The 18,020-nt window shown below is 35.2% G+C and overlaps 1 protein-coding gene across 1 annotated transcript in view; it reads left to right on the forward strand.

Annotated features, from left to right (window-relative positions):
- The first annotated feature begins 2,408 nt into the window (after positions 1-2,408).
- Positions 2,409-18,020, forward strand: part of DCDC1 (doublecortin domain containing 1) — a 42,967-nt gene continuing 27,355 nt past the window's right edge. Inside the window, exons 1-2 of the transcript XR_005566940.1 lie at positions 2,409-2,561; positions 15,249-15,443. The gene's annotated coding sequence lies outside the window, so the exon portion shown is untranslated. The remainder of the gene's footprint in view (positions 2,562-15,248; positions 15,444-18,020) is intronic.

Consider the following 18,020-nt stretch of genomic DNA (forward strand, 5'->3'; position numbering starts at 1 on the left):
ACTCGCCTGCAATCAGCAATGGTATCAAGCAGGTCAAGACTTCAAGATTGTTTTACACATCAAACCAAATCAGTTCAGAGCTGTGATGGGGTATCAGATGTATAGACAGCTACAAATCAAGCAGTACAGACAATTTCTGTCTTATATCACCATCCAAGAGAAACAGAGCTGAAAGTGTTCCCACAGGTCAACTAAGGTAATCAAAGCTCTTCTCTGTTGCTTTTAATCAAGAGTGTTGCAGTTCAGTCACCTTGTAATAACCAGTCAGCTGATATTCTAAAACAGACCCTGCTAATTTTTATTAAGATTTCTTGACCTAGCAATTGCTCAGGACACATAGTTTTTAAAACCATATTGATTCCATCAAACGTTCCTGGAAGACCCAGTTACAACAATCAGGCTTCCCACTTGGTTTTACAAATTTTTAAGACTTAACAGTAGATAGGTAATATCCAACAAGTTGACCCCTCTGCAAGGAACAATGTGATTCTCCATAATTAATCCAAAATGAATTGATCCTGTCTGTCTGGAAAATCCAAGAGAGCAATTGGATTTTGCAATGTGCCATAAAGGTGATTAAGGAGAAGACTTGGTGAACAAAAGTGTACTATAACGTGTTCAGTTTAGATCTCCTCATCAAAAGCTTTTTGTTGTGTCTTCTGTTTTGGGGAAGGAAATTGTTATAAACTGAGGCAAAGCTAGATGATTAAAGTTGTCATGGTTTAGTACTCAACACTGAAGTAGCCATATTGATTTAATAGCACGACTTGCATTAAAAATACTAAAAAGAAGACAAAAAAGCTGGGATTTTTATGTGGTCATTTGGTCTTCCAAGAAATGTGGAAACTGTAAAATATGTGAGATTCACCTGGATGTCATTATGGTTTAAGTGAAGTATCAGTTCAGTGCTAATTTAAATGAATGGGAAAATTTGCAAGTTTTTTTTATGGGAGAGGAATTCACATCTCAGGCCTCAAACAAGTTTTGAGTTGTGCATGAGAACCTCTTGTTGAAGGCTGGAAGAGAGACTGTGTGCACAAATATTCTTGTCACAAATGACATTTTGTCATAAATCTGCTTTCCTCTCCTGTTTTGTTTTTCTTCTTCTTACTGTGTTATTATACAGGAGTCATTTGTGGAATGAGGATTTTAAAACAGTATTATGATGTTTTTATATTGATTATTAGTTTATTTAATTTTATTCTGGCAGCTGTATTGAATATATTTTGCTATCTGGGAAACGGAAACAATTAACAATAAGCCCCACCTCTGCAGTCACTGTACAGGCATAATTGCTGTCAATTTGATTGAAATTTTGCCTGAGAAAAGATTGTCACCAGTTCTTACTTTTTAAACTAGAAGCAATAGCCTGCATACTATACACTGAAAGCACTCTTTAATTACAAGTTTTCTCAGAATCAAAATTTTTTTCCTATATTTATTTGAGCTGATAAGTTGTGAAAAATACTTTTAAAATTAGGTGATTTATTTTCTTGTGAAGTTCTTAAGACATTTCATAAGAGGACTTTATAGCAGCTACTTTTCAGTATTTTAGAAGTTCTGAATAAACTCCACGTGGCATAGGTTAAGTCTATTTTGTTTAGAAGAGTTCAGTTTCTCTGTATTTTCTACATTTAGAACTTAGATGCTGTGAACTAAATTCTTACACTGTGGAGAATTTTAGTGACCGTGTGCTCAGATTGTTTTTTCACACAATTACAATAAAAGTTCTAAAAAAAAGTAAAAAATAATAATATTGGATTATTTCTTTAGAATCCTAAACCGAATTTTCTATTTCAACAGAACTAACTGTGCTCTCTGTTTCAAAACCCTGGCAAATCCACAGAGCATTTGAAGTATCCAAAGTTATTAAACAGCAGCCAAATGTAATCAAAGTCACAGCTCACAAAAATGGCACAAGAAAGATCTTTGCTAAAGTTTCTGAGTCCTTAATTAAGCCAAGAACCTTGAATACAAGTTTTCTTGCAAGCAGAAAGTTTCTCTGCAGCTTTTGCTTCAAACCCCAATGTAAATCCTTTTTTTCCTTTAAATCAAGCTTGCTGAAACTTTTCATCCTTTGTGCGCTATTTCTGAGATGCATGACTTGATAAAAATACTGATAAATGCTAAGTGAAAGAAGTTACAGAATAAAGCACAGTATTATTTGGCATTAAAAGGCAAGAGCACAATCCCTTTAAAGCAACATTTTTAAGGTTATGTGTTTTTCTCCTCCTATGCTTTCTAGTAACAATCTAGTAATAATTTAGTAATAAAACACAGTTAATACCATCGTTAAATTTTTTATTTCTGATTTTATTTTTTCGCCGACCGAATATCGGCCATGAAACAAATATGTCTGTAAATCAGCCTTCCTTACCTCTTGCAGTCATTTAGCTGCTGGGGGAGTGCTCTGAAAAGCTGAGCCTGAACATGGCTGCACAACGAGTGTTCTTGGCAGGCAGCACTGCAGCACGAGAGCCCAAAGACGTGCCCCACGATGCCGACGTTTAGATTGCAACCGGAGAAAACCTTCCTGTGCCCACGAGAGAAAAAAATGAGAGGTAAAAACCTAAGGAGCAAAACTCAGAAACACCCCCCCCACACACACACACAGCAAAATGGCTTAAGGGGTGCAATTAAAAATTATTTTCATCCCGTCTTTTTGCATGGTTTAACAAAACTAATGTTTACTCATTTACAGCTCAGTAAGAGGATAATGTGCTTAATGAAAGAAAAATCTACTGACAGCCACATTTATTGCCCTTCATTAGCATTGGTACTTAATTTAATATAGATCTGAATAGACATTAGGGAGCCTGCAGGAGGTTAAATGGTGAAAATGTAAAGAGATTATTGAATTTACTGTTTAGTTTCAGTGACATCAAACAGACATAATTAATTAAGCTTATTCCACTAGCAAAATAATCCAGAATGTAAGATTGGATTAATTAATGCAGTTTTTTAGGTTTTTTTGGAAAGTTTAATACAGCAATATGGAATATCTACTTTCCTATGCTTTATTAATTTTAGATATTTAGATAGATATTATCTAAATATTAATATTTTGATATTAAAATTTTTCTTCTCTCCTTCTCATTCTTTTACCAAAGTAGTAATTAATTATGTTTTAGTTTTCACCAGAGGTGAAAAACATTTCTGAATCCTCTACAATTTAGATATGAATGTAAATGTTTCTCAGGGTCATTTTAAGACCACGAAGTACCTTGTGAGATTTCTGCTGCAAATTTGTGGTAGCATTTTATAACCGTAGCTCAAGTAGGGTTCAGTATCAAGTTAAAGATACCAGTTGGGTATTTTATTAAACTATGAATTCAACCAGCACTTGTGACAAAGAACTGTTAATTGATAGAATCTTATATATTCTGAAAAGCAAAATTATTATTAAGGTAGTGTATGTGTAGGTAGGAATCTACAATTCCAGTGTACACTTCCAATGAGAAATGAAAATAAGGTCAATTTTTTAACATAACATGAAACGTCCCGATTTTTGTAATGTTATAGTGGTAGAATGTGTGATAGGTTTTTTAAAAAATGAGGGATTGCAAAGAAAACAAAAGCAAATAATTCACATAGTTTGCATATTTTGTACATATGTTGTATGTATTTTATATATCAATTACTTTGCACTTTGGGCCAATTTTTTTTCTTATGTACTTTCTTTAGAAACTAGCCTTTGGTTTTACTTTCCTACATATGTTTTAAATAGCATTTGTTGTCTTGGGAAGTATTAAGAGACATATTTTAGTGTTAAATTGTTCATTCAACGTTTCAAAGTATTCAAATGAGCTTTCACTAATTCTTTTACAGATTGCTAATACTACAAATGCATTTCAAGAAGATATCCACATTATACTCATTACTGGCTCTTTGACTGAGAAAATTACTATTATATAGCTCTCTCTATAAACACAAAAATCTAATGCTAATTAGTAGAGCCTTTATAATCTAAGTCCATTAATTAAAGGTTTGTTTACATGTTCATGGAGATATTTATAAAAGAAGCTTATATTTTAAACCTGTGCCTTACATAATCAATTTTATATACTACAAGGTGGTTTTGGTAACATAAAAATGATTCTGAGTACAATTCAGGTGATCCAGTCACTAGGATGGTTGTAATTAATGGCCTATATATTCAATAAAAGGCACAGATCACTGTGTTTATTTTTGCACAAGTGGAAGACAGAACTGCTGTTTGTGCTGAAAGAATCCTTTACACAACCCTATTATGGCAGTGTTTTATAGGAGCACTGCTATTTGTTACAAAGTCTGCACTGGTACATATATTATAGTTTCTCCATGCACATGACTTGAGTGTTGTGATAGATTTCCAAAGTCATTAAGTGAGTTTTTTTTCTCTCTCTCATTTTCCTCTTGCAAGCCAAGTTCAAAACAAAAACTTCTGTGCTTTGTCTGCATATCTTTGGCTGTGTTTCACTGTGACATGCACTGCTGTTCCTTTAGCACCAAAATGTTGGCACACATTACTGAAAATTTCACACCATCTCTTGCTGGATCAGCAAGCTTAACCTACCAAAATCTGGTGTTGTTGAATGGTTTTTGACTGATAATCAATCTTTTTGCTGCTCGACAGTTGTTGCTGGGACACAGACTAGAGCAGGTGGCAGATGTGCCTTGTCTTTTGAGAAAAGAAAGAGTAGGTGAGCTTGGGCACAGAGTAACATATTGTGTGTCCATTAAAAGGGTAAGTATAACAGCAAAAAGTCACTGCTATAAGTAGAAAAGCCACCAATACCAGAAAATAGGCCTTTTAACACCTCTGTTTGCAAGTTTAATAGGACTGGAAAATGACAGTTCCTAGCGGAGAATTCCATGTTCTCAAAAATCAGAGCGGATGTTAAAAACATTCACAAACTCTCTGTATAAGATTCCATAGTACTTTTTTTTTTTTACTTTTTCTGTTTTAATTTATACATATAATTACATTACAATGGTAATATATGTATTTTTAAAAAGCTACAATACATTGAAGAGAGGGTTTAGAGATATATGGAGATAGACAGTACCTATTTTAGAATTTCTTTCTCTAGCCCAGGAGTGGGAAGAGAGTGTGGAGTAGTATGACTTTTCAGTGTAAACATACTAATGGCTGCATTTGAGTCCTCAACATACAGATAACAAGGTCAAATGTCAGTAGCAAATCTTTTTTGAATGACAATGGAAGGTCAGTGATATGTAGTGTAAAGCCCTAACCCTGCCAATACGTACAAGTGATCCTGTGGAAATCAGACAGGCCTTTTACACGTGTAGTTAAACATAAATATTTGCAAGACCAACATCTTTGTAGAAATTCATGTTTCAAGTACTGTATAAATCACAAAGTCTGTCAGAACTGTATCATCTTGCATATAATTTTACTGCTTCAAGTGGCGTCAATGCTTGGATGAAATATAATTCCCAGTGATGTTGATGTCTTGGTTTATTGGGATTTATTCTGCTTCTTATCTTTCTGATGCCCTAAAATTTAACTTGAGCTTTTGGTTAAGTGAATAGGGATTCAAACATAAGGTGACAAATTGCATGGTCTTGGATAAACAACAATAATAAACAATTCTTATATTCTTCTAAGATAATTCAATTTTTATAATAAATACATGTGACATATCAGTTACAGGGTTCCATTCCAACAGGAATTTAGCAACCAAAACCCTGTCAAGTTTCAAGCATTTAAAACATATTTTTTGGGAGACTACTGTGGAACTAGTGTGGTGCAGAACTGCTCCAAAGAGTTTATTCTCTGTAGTGTGTTGTTCATCTGTGTAATTTGGTGATGGTCAATGGTTGTATTTAATTAATTATCCTTTGGAAATTTATAGGAGAACACATACCTCAGTGTTTGTTTGCAGACATTTATATATTTAGCAGTTACTGAATTTCAAAATAGAGTGGGTGTTCTTATTTATTTTTCTAATACCTTGTGTTTCTCCTGCCAGCTTTTATTGCACCTCCACACTTCTTTACAATTGAATTTCAGATGTCCCCAGTTTACTGCTTCAGACTTTTTTCTTCAGTACTTACCAATTTCTTAAACTGATACTAATTTATTTCTATTGAATTTCATTGCAGTGACTTTAGCAACCTTGCCTAATAAAGTAATCAATTGTCCATCACTCCTTCATAAAATAATTATGCACTTTCTCAGTCAGACTATTGTGGAAAAAATGTCTTCTTGTACACTTCGTCTGCCATTCAGTAATTTTTCAGTTTCTGTATTTGCCATTTACCTTGATCTCCCTTCAGAGTGTGACTACATTTAAAATAGGACATCTTTTCTACAAGGAGTGTCAGTGAAATGATGGATTCTTACCATTCTAACTATTGACCAATTTGGAATGGTCCAGATTTCAAGCAGCACTCTAAATAATATGTCTTTTTTTCATCAATACATAAAAATCAAAGTTGCGACATCTGATTTTTCAGAAAAAATGAATCTTCTCTGTGAACTTGAAATTAATACATTTTATTGCCAATTTTTCTGTAATTCCTGTATTATATGATGTTATTTCAGTGCATTTGTACTGGAATTCTGATCTGAAAAAAGAATATGCTATAAAAATAGTCATGAAATATGCAGAAATATGTAGCTCGTCATATATTATGAACCAATCCTTCTTGTAGGTTGAAGATCTCAAGATTGACAACAGAATGATTCAAGTTCTCTCTTGAATCATCATATGTCAAATCATAGAGGTGATTAGTTGGAAAATAGCTTGATCAGGTCCTGAAAGATAAAATAGCAAAACCATAGTCTTTCAGATGCCAGCAACACCTAGATTGCATTTTAAGTGTTTCTGACAGAAAACTGATTTTACTACTTTACTATGGAAAATTTAGATTCAAAGTGTTATTAAAGGTTCTTTTTCTGTTTTGAGTACCTTTTTGAAATCTGAAATATGCCCTTTTATGAGCTATTTTGGAACCCTCACAATACTGAAGTCTCCCTCCTGGCCACTCAGTGGCATTGAAGTCTTTAGCTTTTTTTTTGATACAGGAATCTGGTGGTAATATTAACGAATTCTACTACTTCCTTTGGCACAAGAATCAAAGGTACATAGAGTGTTCCCTCAAGAGCTTCCACAGCAGATTTGGATAAATATGGTCTCCCAGACAACATATATTGATGGCACAATAACCCATTGCCAATGTGTGTTGTCAGGCTTTAACTTTCCTGCTCATCAGCTTCACTCACCTGTTCATTAACTTGGGTGGTTTGTTAAAGAAATATGAGAAAACTTTGTGATACTTTAGTTTGACGATTTAATGGTTTGCAAAGACATTTTCCAACGTGCTGGTTTGAGCAGATGCTGGATTTCTGGGAGCAACCAGTAGGCTTTACGGAGTAAACATGACAACTTACCTAGATGCTGTAAACTGATAGCCAAAAGTTATAATATATTTATACACACAGACACACAAACGCATATATGTAAATAATGCCAAGTAAGGCAAATTGATTGGGGTAAAAAAATCACCAGAGGGAATACTTTTTCTGTAATAGCTTGGGAACTTTTTTTCCAATCAAAAAATTCAAAATTTACGTAAGCATAAGATCAATTCTACAAATGGATTTGTTTAGGTAACCAGTAAACACTCACTATAACGTGAGAAATGGCTAAACCCTTTAAATGTAGCTTCCAGTTTTTCGACTGATTGTTTGTAATGATAGCATCTACTACATTTTATATATATATATTTGCACATATATATGTGTGTAAACAAAATGCCCTAATTTTTACCCTTTTACCCTCTTGAAAAACGCTGTTTCCTATTATACTTTGGTTTTAGGCAGCAAAGTGCAAGATGATACTGTATTAGCTAGTTAGGTGTCAGTACTATGTTTTGAGGGAATGCAGACTGATGCCTTTCCAAAAACCAACTTGAATTTAAAGGGAGAGATACAACTTCCTTCACAAAATTCTGCATTAGGCTCAGGCTATAAAATGTCTGTATATTTTTCTGATATCTATATCAGTGGAAACATAATCATGATAAAGAAGTCAGCAATTCTGCACTAATAATAATAAAAAAGAGTAATTCTATTTTCTAGACTGCAAAAAATGCTTTCCAAATATGACTTAAAATTGCATTTTGAATAAAAGAACATGGAAATAATAAGCTACAGCCCAAACAATGTAAATTAAATGTTAGAAGTACGGCTCTATTTAATTAGTAGTTGAACTTGTGCTAACACCTCCCCAACGGTATCCCAGAAGACAAATCCAGGGTAAATTTTGAGACATCCTTATGTGTAAAAATGACCAGGAGTGGTAAGAAAGTTTTGTCCATACCTTTTACGTAACAACAGATAAGGATCTTGGCCTGTAGAACCTTTGTTGTAGTCCCTTTGCACTCAGCCAGAGTGTTTAAAAGACAAACACTCCAAGAAATGCAAACCATGAATATCTGCATCCCCACTAATCTGTAGATTGCAGTAAAAAGCTGTTTAAAATAATTTATGTTTACGTCTCTGACCTCTGATATAAAAAAAAAGAGCTAAACCAAAAATGTTTGTCAGCTGTGCTGAATGGGGAAACTCATCCCAATCCTGAAGAAGACAATCTTCCAACCATTCTCATTCTAGACCCAGTGGACATAAGTTCAAGAGGAAAAATGGAGAAGAATGGAGAAGATAAATACAAAGTACTGATGAGTGAGAGGCATTTTCTCTCTTCTCTCTGCCAACTGGACTAAAATGGTTTGCATTGTAAACTATCAACTGATCCATTGAATTTTGGGTTGGCAGCCAAAAAGCCAGGGAGTTTTAACGTTTCACCCAGTCTCTGTGTGTTTTCATCATTCTGCATTGTTGCTGTAGTCTCTTCAGGGCTTGTCTTATTTATTCTGTTTGGCATTGACACCTGTTTAATCCCCAAATAATTTTATGTTTACTTGAGTGTAAATAAGGGAAGGATTCACAGGAAATTGCATGGCCAAATGTTAATTGCTTCTTTTTAACTCTTCCAAAGCCAGGTTTTTTTATTTCTTCAAATAATGTTCATTGCCTCTGGACTGCTCCAATATAATCATAGGAATTTTTGCTGAGTTTTTAGTATTAATGCCCCGATTGGTGAGACATATTGGCAGTTTTAATTGCTGATAATTTACATATTTTCGATTATTTTCTGAAGTAAAATGTAACTTCCTTTTCTGAAAGGAATTCTAGCATGATTTTTGCAAAGTAAGGTTTACATTTCAGATTCCTCTCACACAAAAAATAGTAAAAACCACTGATCATTCATCGATGAACCTAAATTTTTATTTATGTTTTGTGAAAAGCCTCTAGGAGCATTTTCACAGTCTGGGGGCCTTCTTTAGTTTAAAAGGACACTAATGCCATGACCTATTTTCCTTCAGAGTTCATAGAAAAGTTCAGGGCAAGGGGATGAAATATGTTGATTGGCAGAGAAGATGGGATGTTTGTAATTTTAATCAAATTTAGTATTACCACATACCTCAAATAATATGTCAGACTAGTGTTAGTGAGTTTAAAATCTAATGACAACTGCTGTCATTATTAGTTAAATATAGCCATTGTGCCTGTGGCGATAAATGATGGCACTTCAGAACATGCAGAAGCAAAAAGCTAAAAAACTCTCAAGTATTTAAAAAAAAGGGAGTGACTGTAAACATAGTTAAACACAGGAATGTGACCTGGGCATAATATGTTTCCCAAATACAGAGGCATCTGGAGTTTGAACAGGGGACATAATTGAATGGAACATTATGTGTTGTTACTGCTAGGGTTTAAATTTTAGGAAACTTGTGCCTTTCTTCCTGTTTCATAAATATAGATCAGGGAGTTTCATATTTGTTATATTAACACTTATTTGTATTACTACATAAGATATATTTCAGATTCATGTCTCTGTTACTGTTCTGTGCCCTTTAAAACGTATCACTCAATTTTTTGGAATCTTAAAAAGTGGGAGCTGAGAAAAGTCAGTCCTGTTTTTAATAGAGGAAAATACCTTTTCCCAGACAATATGTTTTGGATTCATGAAATTATGGAGTTTCTTCATGGCATTGATTGGTATTTATTTCAAGGTGAGGAAAGAGAAAGAAGTTAATGCAAGATGTGTCTGAGTACATAGGCATAATATATACTGTACAATATCACTGTATGTGTAATACCATATGCTAGTCCCTTTCAACCTATACGTTTATTCCTTTTTATTATTTAAAGAAAGTTTCTTACAACTCTGTAAATCTTATTTAAACAATGACAGTAAAAAGGAATTGTGGATGAAAGGGATAGATGTCAGGAGACTGAGAAAACTGAATTTTGGAATAAGTTCAATGTAACATGCAAACCTGGGCTCAGACCATGAACAGTGTAGTTCTTAGATAGGGACTTAGGAGCTGTCAAATGAGGATTTTAGTGCTCTGTGAGTTTATACTGTTATTGTACAAGTGCTGTTCCTCAGTCCTAATAGTAAACTTCTGTGCCATCATATCATTAAGAACTCTTTTACTGGAGGAAGGTATTTCTTGACATAGGGATTTGAACTATAATTCTGCTGTCTTGAGCCGATGAAAGATTTACAGCTACTTTAACCAACAGTAACAGTGTTGCTGTGTGGTTTTTTGGAGGGGTTTCTTCCATTTAGGTAATATGTTCTGTTTGTCCACAGTTCTCAGTGTGATATCTGTTTGTTGAGTTAATCTCCACTGTCTGTACCAAATTATTGACTAGTGTCGTTGATCTTGTTTAAATAGTTTTAACATCTGACATATAATTTAATTTTTGAAAATTATGGTGAGTTCTGGCAAAAAAATTATGAAAAAGATGAGTATAAAAAAACCAAGGTTAAGATTTGTGAATTTGCATTATCAAGCACTTAGTGTTCACTTAGTGGTTATCAAATGAAGGTACATTATGTTTGGTAGTAGCCTGTACAACTGTCTGCTACATGGTGGCAGATTACTGAGGGTCACAGAATAATTTGCCTTGAAAAGGATGTCTGCAGTCAAATCTTCAACTTGTGTTGAAATAATGGTAGCAGGTCCTCGTAGATGATCTAAGTATTCAACCAAAGCAAGAAGAACTTATATATCAAGCAGCTTCTCTGGTTTTTTTCTCACTGTAGTTGTAAGTCAGAGGATATCCTCTCTCCCTACAGACCTTGGCAATCTTCTTCTTTTCACTGTTAATATTTGCTCTATTTCTATTACTTATTCTGGTCATAAAAAGACATTAAAATATTTTTAGCAGGGCTAGAAGTGTCCTTCCAATTTCCTATCAAATCACTGCTGTTCCTTACCCTATTTCCAAATAAGTGCTTTATTATCAGTGGCCTGCAAAGTCAGATTCCCGTGGCTGTCCTTTCTTTCTGCTCCCAAGAATTTCTTTTTATTGCTGCCCAGGCCAATAGCAACAGGAGAGAGATCTCATCCAGCCTGCAGTCTGGAGACTGTGGAAGCATTCTCCTGGGAATTAAGAAATATGGAACTAAGTCTGTCAGATTGAGAATGTTATAGAATCTGATCTCCCTCTACCCAGAAAATAAGAGCATTGGCCACTCTATAAATGAGGCTTTACCACTATTCTTCAGGTCATTTTTTGGTTTAAATGCTCATATCTGTGTTACTTTGTGTTTGTCTCTGCATTGAGTATATCTGCATTTAGTATATCTGAGTAAGGGAACTTTGCTTTGGAGATTCCTGAACCCCTAAAGACTGGTGGCTGCTCAATTTATGAGATCAGACAGGATCATGGGAGCATAAGGATGCACAGAAGTGTCGATATATAGACAATTTCAGGTGGCAGGAGTAATTTATTTTTGAATACAAGGGAAAACAAAGACCCTCAAGTTCCCGATTTTCCATCTGCGCTGCTCTGGAGTGGCAGAAGTTTATTCATTACCTTGTAGTGCTTTCCATGCACACAGCAACCTCATTGACATCTTCTTCATTCAAGGCTAGGAAGAAAAAGTCATGCTTCACATTTTAGGCCATGCAGATTCCTAGAGGGCTTATTCCTGTTGTGCTTGAAGCTTCCTTGCAGGTTTATGCTGTGGAATACAGGCAGGATTGACCTTCACTACAATTCTTCAGCCAGCCTCAAGGAGTACTGTGGATGTAACCTTAAAGGATGGGCAAAATTTTTCTTTATCACATTCTTTGGTTTAGGCAGCTGTAATCTCCCTAAATTTGCCTTTAGGCATCTACTTGCTCTTATCATTCAATGCCAAGCCATCTCTTAAGTTTCACCTTATGTCATCTTTCATTATAATCTGAATCAGCTGCCACTTCTTTTCCAAGTACTGCTCAAGAGGAAACCAAACTACACTTACTTAGTGTGGCTTACCTCAACTGAGAACATCCTTTTGCAGCTGTATGACAGACAACTTGTAATACCTGCTTATATGGGAAATAACACCATATAAATGAATATCCTACCAAACTAAATCGGTACCAAAAGGTACAGACTTAGACTAGATCTGTCAGTGCAAGTTAGAGCCCCTCCTTCCCAGGTTTACTCACCTTCTGCAACTTCTCTGAAAACACAATGTTTTCAAAAATTCCCAGATGGCAGTCAGTCCATCTTTTTACTCACTGGTGTTGTTTAGTTGAGATTTTAAGATCTGTTTTCCTGTGTTGGTAAACGTGGTTTTTAACACTTAATTAAACTGGTCTTTCCACAACCTCTTTATTACATTTTCATATGATCAGAAGGGGATTTCATGGATGAGTCACATGAGGGTGTGATTCAAGATGTGTTGCTCTTGTGAGCTCTGAGCTACGTCTGGGTGGACAGTGTGTCTTATACAGTCAATGAAATTAATCTTTTCACACAAATATGAGTAACTAATACAAAAAGTAATGTCCATAAGAAAACTGTCTTCCAAAACTGTTGTTGTTCATGAAGTAAAAAAGAACCTTTTGTCTGAATAAATGGTTGCTGTATGACCATGTCCTTGTAGAGAGGAGACTATTTCAAGCTCTTCTGTGAGATCCTGTACAATTTTTCAGGAGTCCCATTTCTAAAATGGATTTAGGAAGCCTTGCTTGCTTTCTAAATGAGTAATGAATCAATAATAAAAAACTTTTCCCAATTGTTAATAGTAAGGACTGTGAAACACATGGAATTTTTAATGCCATTTCCTGCATTTCCCATTCTAGCATTGTTACATTTACCTGTGGAAGTAACAACTAATGCTCTTTACCCATCTCTATCCTACTTGGCATTCCAGTTTTAAATGTACTACGTGGAAGGCTGTTTTGAGCCTAAGAGAATGCTCTGGCATCAGCAAAGTTATTTGATGCTGGAACCTGATCAGTGGCAATGGGAAAGGTTAGATTTTTAGCAGAAGATTTTAACAAGTTCATACCGAGTGCACAGGCCAATTGGCTTGTACAGCAACCAGACAATGACTTCCTGACAATGCAAGTGCACATTTGTGCTGTTTCAAAAGCAAAGATAAGGCAAAATTCATAAATTCTACAATGAACAGGAAGGGCTCTGGAGAAGGGAGCAGAAAAATGAAAATATGTCTGTGTTACCAAGTTGTAGAGGGCCAGAGAAACACACCTTTGAAGGAAGCAGTTGTTAGTATTAAGGAACTTCACGTCCACACTACACACATTTTAAAAGACATTACTCTGGGCAATCTCTGCTCTGTGCTTTGGACTTGTGGAAGGGCTTTAGGTACCTCTCTGGAGCACATCCCTGCATTTAGTTTCATCCAAATGATATCTGTTTGCATGCTTTGAAACTGCCCTGTGATAGAAACCAAAGTACATTAAGTGGAAACATTAGGTTCCTCACTTAAAAATTGCAGTCTGTCTTTGAACTAATGTGGATGCATCCCCGTGGAAGAAAACAAACAGCAATTTTTCAAATGTAAATCTGAAATTTGCTTACCTGTTGAGAAGTAAATTTGGTTACAAAACCTTACTGGATTATTAATTTACAAATTTACCTTCTCAGTCCTGGTAAGTTACTGTAGCTGTACTGAATTCGATAAAGTTATCTAATTTACATTCACTGAGGATCTAATCCATGGATTTGAGGATCCAGTGTGAAATTCCGTAGGTGGACAGCCACTGAAACTGGGAAACTAAACCATGGTTTAATGACAGGGTTTGGGTTTTTTTTTCAAATTGATTGCCAATATCAATGCTGATGAGAAGATTAATTTTCTTTTGTCTTAGAATTTTAAATCACTATGAAAGGCTCAGCCATTTATACTTTAGTGGATTTAGAGACATTTATTAACATAATCAACACATCCTTTATATTTTAGAATAATGTAGCCTCATGATATAAAGACTTGTGAATTGAAACCAATTTTTCAAAAGAACTGTCATGCATCTAACATAATCCAACTGCAATAATAGCAGTATGAGGCTTACATTTTCAAAATTATGTGTATAGACACATTCCATTAACATTAATGACAGTTTCAAGGCTAAGGATCAAATTTTTCCTGAGTTAATCCTCTGACTCCCACTGATTTTAGTGATCTTAGATTACTAAATAATTTTTAAAGGCCTTCAGCCCCTAAGATTTTAAATATATCCAGCTCAGACTGAATTGTTACCAGTCCAATGATTGTGTTTATTGGCACAGTTTTGATCTGTGTCTGGATAGCTGCTGATTATATTTCTGCATGCAATGAATGTGCAACAATCTCCTTTGAAGATTTAATTGTAAGTGCATTTTGTGCAGAGGCAGTACACCATTTAGAGGTCATTTTCTAGTGTCTGGGAAAAGAAGAAAGCTAACAGTTCAAATGAAATAAAAATGTCATTTATACGATGCAGTGTCAGATGTGGAACTCAAACAACGTCCAAAAGGTTCAGACTTAATTTTTCTGAAGCAGAAGAAACGAGAGGCATTTCATTTTTGTAGGTGAGAAGTGAAACGTTCCTCTCTGCTCACCGATAGAGGCATGCTAAGGTGAATTTTAATTATGACTAAATTGTGGTATTACTCTTTCATACCCTGAACATCTGTTCCCTTCAGGAACGATGATTTATGCAGGCTATCACTGCAGACAGCTTGCTACAGCTTATGTCACGGTTAGTAGGAAGCTGGTGGTACTATTTCAGAAAATACCAGCATCTAAGTGGAGGCAGGCCAGTGTGTATTTTTAAGGCAGTAGAGAGAAAGGGCAGCATGATGTGTCTGTTTTCAATTTTGAAGCCAAATATTGACTTTACTTTTTTTTCTTCTTTTTTTTTTTTTTTCTTTTTCCTTTCAGACCATCTGTCATTAATGAAGAAAGTATCTCGGCCTGGTTCTTCCTAGTGGTGGCAAGCAGAAGAAAACCAAACCTGTCGTTGTTCACTGCATGTAGAAAACTATTGAGAACAGCTCTGGCAGAATTTTAGTGTTTAAGAACTGCAAAGGACAGGTTAACTATGAGATTATTGCACCACAAAATCCAATTGAAAAGGTAACCTTTTTTTATTAGCGTGTTTGTGTGAATGCATCTCTAAAGTACCTTCATTGTTACTGCAGTTGTACTGCTTTTGTGTAATTACAGATTAAAAAAAAGCAGGCAAAGAAATCTCTGAAATGACAAAGCCTTGGAATTCAGCAAAACAGGGATTATATGTATGTTCAGGATAGATAAGGGGAATTTTACATCTTTTCTCCCTCTTTCCTGAAATCCCCCTTGCTCTTTAACCTCCTTGTCTTTGCCTAGTGGTCACCTTGCTTCTGATCATGCCTATTTCTTCCCCTACTTTTGTGTCTGCTAACTAATAGTACATGATCTGAGGATTTATTACCAAGGAAGATAATTTCTAAGATTACCTGAGGCATGAGTTACATATGTTATATATGTTTACACATATGGTCAATTCTGGTTTGGTTTGATATTATAAATATGTAGTTAAAATACTTGTCTTAAAAGAGAGAACACTGCAACCATATAACAACATATTTTAAAGTTATGCTATGTACAAGAATCTTTTTTCTTGTATAAGGCCTTTTAATACTTTCTTGGCAATTCAGTAGGATTGAGAAGAATTGATGTGCTGTCTTTGTTTTCAGGTATATCTAGAAGGGCATATGTATTTGTCCCAAACCAGTTATGACACATATGCTTTATACCACATTTCCTTTATTAGCCTGTGATATATTTGAAATAAGATTTTAAAAATAAATTTTAAATACTTTTCAAACCTGGGGTTGATGAACAACATGGAATACTTTGTCAAGATTTCCACTGAGTGTAAGGAATTTTGAATGCCTGGACTATTAGCATCCAGTCCTCTCTGAATTATGTAATCCAGGTTTAGGGATTTTTTAAGTCTGTAGGACAATATGAACATTGTAGGTCCCTTCCAACTGAACTATCCTATTCACTAGAATTTTCATCCACTAAAAATAATACCCAGGAGAACTCTATAACCACTTCTGGCACAGTTAATAAAAAGTCGTATGTCTGTCAGTTTTTTATAGGCATCATTCCATATTTTGTAATATAAAATTAATTGTATTGCTGTCAACATTGGTGCTAATATATATCAAGATATTGCTTTCAAATGTGAATAATAACACTTCAGCAGTAAATGTTCCTAGAACCTCTTGTCTAACTAGAACATTCACAATACTTCCACCATGATGAGGAAAATCAAAACACACAGATCAAACTTGTCTGTATAGAGGAGCAAAAAAGTTCAGTGATGATTTTTGACATACAATATTAATCAATCTTTGGGTTTTTTTTTCAATGAGGATATCTTGACCTAGAACATAAGTTGTTAAACTGATATCCATGATGCCTTAGAGATGTCTGGACTGCTTTGAAAGGGTGACTGGCCAGGGAGCTGCAGGAGTCCTGCAATAACAGGGCAAAAGTGCCTGGGGCCGTAGTTCTGAGCATATCTGAAGTCAGTGTGTTGCAGTGCTGTTGATAAAAGAAGCCTCCACCACTTGTGCCCTGTCGTTGTAGGACTTCTGCAGCTCCCTGGCCAGTGCAAGGGTTTTGCTCCCTCATTCAGTGAACCAAATAGAGAAGACATATGCCAAAAACAAACCAGCTAAAATCACCAAGTTAAATCACAACAAAAGGCCAACACATTTGAAAGAAATTGCAAATCGGTGTCTCAGGTATTAATGCAACAGTAAGTATAAAAAAAAATTAAAATTTTCAAATGATATTTCCTCCAGTCAAGTGATTTAAAAAGAAAACTTATTCCTTGCTTGTAAATTGCAAAGAAAGCCTAATTGCCATAAAAATTACAATACTGTATCAGGCTGAACTTTAGTAGTCCAATATCCTGTCTTTAGGCAGATGTCTAAAGAAGAGTGGAAGAATAAAGGCAACATATGATACATGTGCTGCATATGTTGATAATTTCCTAGGGTACTCCCCTCATCTGGGACAACCCCAGTTATGGTGCAGTCAAATCACCAACATATCAGAAGCAGAGCATTTTCTTTTTCCTTGAATACAAATATTATTTGTTCCTTGAATGAGACATTGTTCTTTCCCTTTGCTGTGTCATTCACTTAGTGTGATTTAAAAAAAAAACACAATTGAAATGTGGGGGGTTTCTATGTATAATAAGCAAAGTGCTCAGCAGATTGTTGCTACTGTCTGAAAAGTGTGTTCATTTCTCTGGAGTCAGTATTTCTTTTCAGACTTTTACCTATTAAAGAAAGAGTGGGCCAGCTAGGCAGAGTTATGTGGTTTCATCAAATCTGGTGGGAGCTTGGCAGGAAAGTCTGAAGCGTAGCCGAAGGATGTTTGGTTCTCTCTGTTCTGAAACCCAGACAAAAGTGACACCTGTCTCACTTCACTTGTGCTAGATGTGTATCACTGAATGAAGGAGAAAAAAGACACACTGATCAATTGCTGTCTCTGTTTCATTTCTCAAAAAAAAATGCAGATTTAGCAGACTGTACAACCTTCACAGTTTTCCTCCCATCCCCACTTAGTCACTGATAGAATAACTGCACACCTACTATACAGCAATCAACATACAGAGATGTACTGAAAATAGGATTCATAATTCATGGA

Source organism: Pipra filicauda, unplaced genomic scaffold (genome assembly GCF_003945595.2).
Source record: "Pipra filicauda isolate LSUMZ 115617 unplaced genomic scaffold, ASM394559v2 scaffold82_size2718185_pilon, whole genome shotgun sequence".
NCBI classification, from domain to species: Eukaryota; Metazoa; Chordata; class Aves; order Passeriformes; family Pipridae; genus Pipra; species Pipra filicauda.